Source organism: Buceros rhinoceros, unplaced genomic scaffold (assembly GCF_000710305.1).
Source record: "Buceros rhinoceros silvestris isolate BGI_N320 unplaced genomic scaffold, ASM71030v1 scaffold13995, whole genome shotgun sequence".
NCBI lineage: Eukaryota > Metazoa > Chordata > Aves > Bucerotiformes > Bucerotidae > Buceros > Buceros rhinoceros.
The window spans coordinates 24823-31308 of NW_010413505.1; the positions used below are offsets into that span (position 1 = coordinate 24823).

Here is a 6486-nt window from a genome sequence, read left to right on the forward strand (position 1 = left end):
GCAGGAAGGGAGAGGATATCTGGGGGAAAATCTCTTTAAAATACAAGCTGGCAAGGCTTTGTCAGAAAGCATAGGAGTGTTTCAGTATTCTATCCCCTTAGTGAGCCATAAGGAGAGAAGCCTCAATATCCACGTGAATATCTCTTGTGCATGTATCTGTCTTTGTTGTTAAAACACAGTTTTTTATGCTCTATGGAAGGGGACTTGCCCACTGTCCAGATTGTGCCATGCTGTGGACTCCCTGGAGCCTGCTTCAGCGGGTCTACCTTGGCGGCCTCCATGGTTTGTACAAACCTTAAAAATACTCCTGAGGTAAAGGCAGCTCAGAATGACACCTCCACATGCCCCGGTATCTTGTTTTCAGGCAGCGGTGGCAAACCTGAGTCACTGCTTTACAGATGCCTGCTTGGAGGAACTCTGTTGCCAAGGTGACTTTTCCAATCCTGTGTTTTCAAGGGCAGGTCTTTTCTGTCAGGGAAGCCATGGATCTGTGCGTTCTCCTCGCTGTGTGTAAACTGAGGTAGACTTAGAAGGGAATGGATCTGCCCACACCATGCTGGCCAGCCAGGGAGGTGGTTGTGTCCTGTTGGGAAGCTGGGAATATCCATCTCTCTGTACTTCTAGTGCTCTTGCGTTATGGAAAACCAACTGGAAAGCAAACTCCTGCTGCACTGCATGACCCGTGTGTGTGGAGGCTGCAGTCAAGGGCTGATCTGTACAAAGCTTGTGCGCTCTGCTGGTGGCGCTGATCTTGCTTGAAATCATTAGCAGGCAAGGGTGGGGATGAAAAATCTTCTGCAGTGCTTCCCCTTGCCATGCCAGGAATGTCTGGAGTCTGGAGGAGGGAAGGCTTTGGGGAGACCCTATTGCAGCTTTTCGGTTCTTAAAAGGTACTCTGCAGACTTCTCATATCGAAGCTGTGACTATGTGTGTTAGTCACGCTTGTGCAAGAATCACAAGAATCACCCCATCACAGAATCTGGAAAGTGACATGGATGTTTAATTTTGGGTTTGTTTGACTTTAAGCTTGGCATTTGAGACTGCATGCTGGTGAGAGCTGAGGGCCCAGGCTCTAGAACTACCAGGGATTATTTTGGAAACCATTTCTGCAGAGAATGAGTGCTGGCCTTTGTGCTGAGGGGAACGAAGTTGTACTTTTCTGTTGCATGGAAAGAAATGTCATATTGCGTAGAACTTGAGAAAGAAATAGCTCGGAAGTGTCTGTGACAGCAATGAGAAGAGGATAGTAATGAGGTTGCTTCCAGTCCCAGCTTATGCCATGGCTGGCTCAGGCTGCAAATGCAGCGTCTCAAACATGCACTGACATCCCAGCCCCTTGCTTCTCTTCCCTTTGGACTGGGAGACCTTTTGTATGATTGGAATCTGCAGCAGCACTTGCTGAGAGCTGCCGGGCATAAAATTCAGTGTGATCACAGGTATTTGAACTGTTTATGGGACTGCACAGAATGCAAGTACATGCCAGAGGAAGCAAAGAAAAACACAACTTTTTCGGACGTGCCGTTACTTGGCAGTTGAGGATATCTTATTGGTGCTTGTGGAACTCCAGGATGCTTTTGGAGGTCTGAACTGCTTTTTGCCAAATGGTGTTTTTCTCTGACCAGAGGAGCATCTCAGGAGGGGGTGAGGAGTTGTATTCTTCACTGCCTCCGTGCACAGTGGAGGATCAGCAAGAGGGTACCCCCAAGTCTGCTGAGCACAGAGCTTGGTTTGGCTGTTTCTCACTGTAGTAATCCAGAATCCCAGAGCAAGGACAGCCAAATGTGCAAGCAGCAAGAAAAAAGGATGCTGAGTGGTACCACCTATGCTATTCAGGCAAAACTGTGTGTAAATGCCAAAATGTAAGGACAAATTAATTTAAAGAAAAAACTATTAAAAAAGGGTACTTTATGCATGCAAAGTTCCCAGAGCTCTAGTAGATGTCACATGGTTACCATTCACACCCCCTTGGGTCTGCTTAAAGGCCGGCTGTCTGACAGAGGAGTGCAATACTTGTTTGGCTTTATGGCTGTAGGCAAGTCCTCCTCCTCCTGTAGGTGCCAGCAGACACTTCCACGGCTGTTCTGTCTCCTGTGGGTGCTGGCTCATCTCACAGTGCTTTCCTGGTCAGGATGGGAGAAGCAGTACAGCCTGGCTCTGTCTGTCTGGTATCCTGTGTTTCATTCTCCCTCTTCAGTCTCACTACCTACCCAGTGACTCAGCAGGGCGTGCTGATAGTAAGTACACAGATTCTTTCAAATTTATATGAGAAACTTCCCCAAACCAGCAAAAGGTATGTGAAAAATGTGCCCTGGACTAGTGATGGGTCTGACCTAACATGCTGCAGGGCAGCAAATTGGCAGTAGGAGGAGGTAATACAGGAGAGACACTAATGGAGATTCATGAACAAAGTAAAGCAGAGGCCACATGGTTGTCCTGCTATCCCCCAGCACTTCTTCTGGGGATGTTTCTCCCCTAAGAAGGCTGCATGCTACAGAACTCGTGGTGAGGTATTTCTCCCTCTGACCCCACCATGTCTGTACTCTGAAACACTCATGTGTTTCATGGGGTGGATAACTCCTGACCTTTTACTAAGAGCAAAAAAGAACTTTTCCCAGGAAGGAGCCTGTGACCTGACAGGTCAGATGAGCTCCCTGTGACAGCCAGAGCTTGTCCATTGGGAGGCTTATGGTGATTTCTGGGATCTCTGTGCCATGAGCTGGTGCTGCCAAGCACCTGGCTCAGACAAAGCCTTTTGCAGTCCTCCTGACATGCTTGGTTCAGAAATCAGTCTTCTTCAAGACGATACCTCTTTCTGCCTTCCAGCTGCAAAAGTGGCATTAAGGATGGTGACACACTGAGTCTCCTTGAGCATCTTCTGTGTGCCTGGCTGAGAGTGACCCTGAAATGACCATCTCTGTGCTGGGGAAGGCTGCTGAGAGGGTGCAGGGGGAAAGACTGAGATTTCTGGAAAATGAAAAAGGCCTCAGCTGGAGGAGGTGCTTTTACCTTGCAGCAGGGGCTGAGCATGCCTGCACCGCTTAAGGCACTGCTTGGGAGGACCAGACTTTGTCTCTGGAGTTGCCTTTTGCAGACTCCAGTGCAGATTGTGACTTCTCCGTCACCTCCCGAGGGGAACTGTTCCCGCTTCAGATGGCATGTCATTTGTGCGCTTATGCAGCTAACTGGAGATGAGTCTCGACTCTTCTGCAGAGAGAGGTTTCGTCCCTTGCTGTAGTGGGTCAGAGCCCGGGGATGTTTACCAGACCTGACAGAGGCATGACCTTGGTGCGAGGACGTGAGTCGTGCTGCTCCTCCGGGTCTCGATGGGAAGCCAGGCTTGGAAGTAGGCTCTGCCTTGAATAACCAGGGGATGTGGAAGGATTGAGAATGCAGATCCCACTTTAAACAGGATGCCTTCCTCATCAAGGCAGGAGGAAAGCCTGAGCATGGCTGTTAATGATTAAGAGTGAACAAAAAAGATGGCACTTGTCTTGGAACATTAAAAGGAGATGCTGTATCTGAGGTGAAACCTGTCCTGTCCCAGCAGGGGCTGTTCTCTTCCAACACTGGTTCCTGAGACCCTGGATATCAACCCCCTGCTTCTGTCCTTGCCACCTCCAGGCCTTGTGCCCGCTAGTGACCCAGGCTCCTGTACATCTCTGCATCAGTGCTTTCTGGAGAAGAGGAGCTGGAGGTCACCCATCTGGGAACCAAGCTGTTGGGGGGGTTGAGGTTAGTGAGCTCCTGGGCTGACTCCAGTGGAGCACTGGCTCTGCTGGGGGATGGCTGGGCATGGCCTGTGTTGTCCTCAACTTTCCTCATCGAGGTGAAAGGATACCTTCAGTGGTTTTGCACTGGCCTCTGCCAGCTCACACCACTGCTGCGTTTGCCCCAGGAGGCTGTGAGTTACCATTTCCCAGGCTTTTTCAGTGGAGAAGGGCACCAGACAACATATAAGTGACATTGTGTAACTTAAAAAACCAAAACAACAAAATATAACCAAAACCAAAAACCACACCCAGTCTCTTATGCTTTTGGATCTGCTCTTTGAGTTTCTTGGTGAACTCTCCCCATGGCTGTAGGCACATGCTCTTTTTTGCTGCTGTTACACAGCTGAGGCTAAAATTAACACATCTGTTGTTATTTAACTTCAATTTATACCGGACACTGTTTTGCCAAAATATTATGTTTCAAGCAGCAACAGCTTTACTGTTACGTGTCATTGGAGTTCTGGGAATAATACTTAATACTACATGCTATTTCTTAATAGCTGATCCCAAAGTGAGGACTTGGGGCTTCGCTGCAGCTTTGCGTAGCAGGGAGCAGATGTCCAGAGCTGAAGGACACTCTTCTGCTCGTGTGGCGCTGTACAGGCATCGGTTTAGTTGTTATTTCTGCTCCTATTTGATATTTTTGCTCATGACCAGGTGGTTTCCTGGAACTGTGAAGCCTATGCTTGATTGTGGAGTCAGACTTAAATAGTGACAACTCGGGGCTCAGAAAAGCCTCTAGTGTTATCGCTTCAACCCAGTGCAGCTTCTTTCTGAAAGCCTAGAAAGGATAAAATGGGGACTTTTAAGGTAGGATTTTGTTTTTATCTAAGAAGTCCTTTATGAAAAGCAGTCATATATATATGTGTGTGTATTTTTTTTTTTTTTAGTCTAAGGAGTCCTTTACCAAGAAACCTCAAACTTTTGGAAGCCGTCCTCAAAAAAAAAATCTGTTTGTCTGCCGTGAAGGCAGGATCCTGAGTATTGCCAGGAGTTGTGTCAAACACTCCGTGTAGGAGGCAAAAAGCTATTGTTGTTTTTTTAATCTGTTTATATTTGAGATGGTTTGTACTGCGCACATCAGAGGGAAGAAAAAACACATCCTTACTAAAAGGAATAATTGTCAAGTTTACAGTATGTAAATTACCCTCAGCTAATGTGAGAGGGTTTTGCTCACCTTTTTTCTGTGCACAAGCTTTCAAAGGCAAGTGTTGTTAAATTAGATGTGGAATGGACTGGAGGTGGGGGACCAAAACCCTTCTGATTTCACAGAAAAATAATTAAGCTGGAGCTGCGCTCTGGTTTTGATCTCAGAGGTGCTGGCAAGCTAAATAAAAATAAAATACTACCTTGGGGACACTTTGTGCCGTTAATTAACCAGCTAAATTCTGCCTCCGCTGTTCTCCAGTGGGTTTCCAGCAGCTTTGGCACTTGGCATCGCAGCTGGAAGTTGCCAAACACAACTTGGCGCCTTCCAGCAGCAAAACCACCTCTTGATGGGCAGGGAGGGATACGTAAAATGGAGGTGTCTGGGGAGCAGGTGGTGAAAAAGGACAGAAACTGGCCACTTCGTGTCTGCTGGTGGCAGGTGGAGGAGGAACCCAGCTTCGCTCCCCACACCCCTCTGGCAATCTGCAGCTGCTGGCCCGGGTGCCGGACACCATCCCCAGCCTGTAGCGAGGCTGGGCTCCTGCCAAGGAAACAGCTTTTGTGTTTCCTTAAATATTCTGCTGCCGTTTCGGAAAAAAACCTCTAAATTGATGTTTTTACTAGAATTGGCCAGCTGGCTAAGTTTTTTTTGTTATTATTTTCATTAACAAATCCCACCAGGCTCTGTTTTCCCAATGAAGCAATGAGCATGTTTTCAGATGAGGGAGCAAATCCCCCCTGGCAGCACCGCCGCTGAGATCTGGGCAGGCTTGGGCAGGCAGGAAGACAAGTCCAAGGTGTCAGGGCAGCCCTTCAGAGAGTATTGAGGCATGATTTGCGTCTTGGCCTCTCATAATTAATCTCTTTTTTTTCCCTGAAACGAGGGGTGTTTGGGGCGGGGGTAGCTGGGAGGTGGTTATTGGAACATGCAGTTGGTTGTTTTAGCATCTGCTTTGATACCACAGCAAACAGATTGAGGAAATTTGTCCTTAATATGATTAGATGTTTGTCATTGCCTGGCCCCGTGTCCCATCGGGGCTGTCCTGGCCCAGCCTAGCAGGCTGCCTGTGCTTTAGGCAGGAGACTGACAAATGGAGAGCAGCATCAGTCACATACAAATTCTTGAGGATGTCCCTGAGCTTTGTAAATAAGTGATAGCTTCTCGGTGTGATTTTATTTCTCACTTTTTGGGTGCATTGACTGCAGTAATGTATTTCTGTGGGACATGAGGCAGCGAGAGCTACAGCTTTGTTCCCTATGTCCTCTAGAAACTCAAAAGATGGTGGTGGTGGTGGTTTGATTTATGGTGAAGTCCCCCCAGCCCCAGTGGGCTTCTTCTCACCTCAAGGCACTGAAACTACTAAATAATGATCCTGCTTCTGTTTAAATCATCCTGAAAGATTTACAGCTTCAGAGAAGTCATCCTCAGCAAGTTGTTTTTAGAGTTGCATCAAATTCCTTCTCCTGTTTCTTTTGGGAAGAAAGAGGGTATTTTTTTCTTTTCCAGGCTTAAGAATACGCCAGGGTGAGAGGATTGGTCTCTGGGAAGCTGGTTCTTCCATTGGCA

The 6486-nt window shown here is 47.7% G+C and overlaps 1 protein-coding gene across 1 annotated transcript in view; it reads left to right on the forward strand.

Annotated features, from left to right (window-relative positions):
* FAM207A (family with sequence similarity 207, member A) overlaps positions 1-6486 on the forward strand; it is a gene marked incomplete at its 5' end in the record, with an annotated part of 40742 nt that overhangs the window by 24690 nt on the left and 9566 nt on the right. The window lies entirely within an intron of this gene.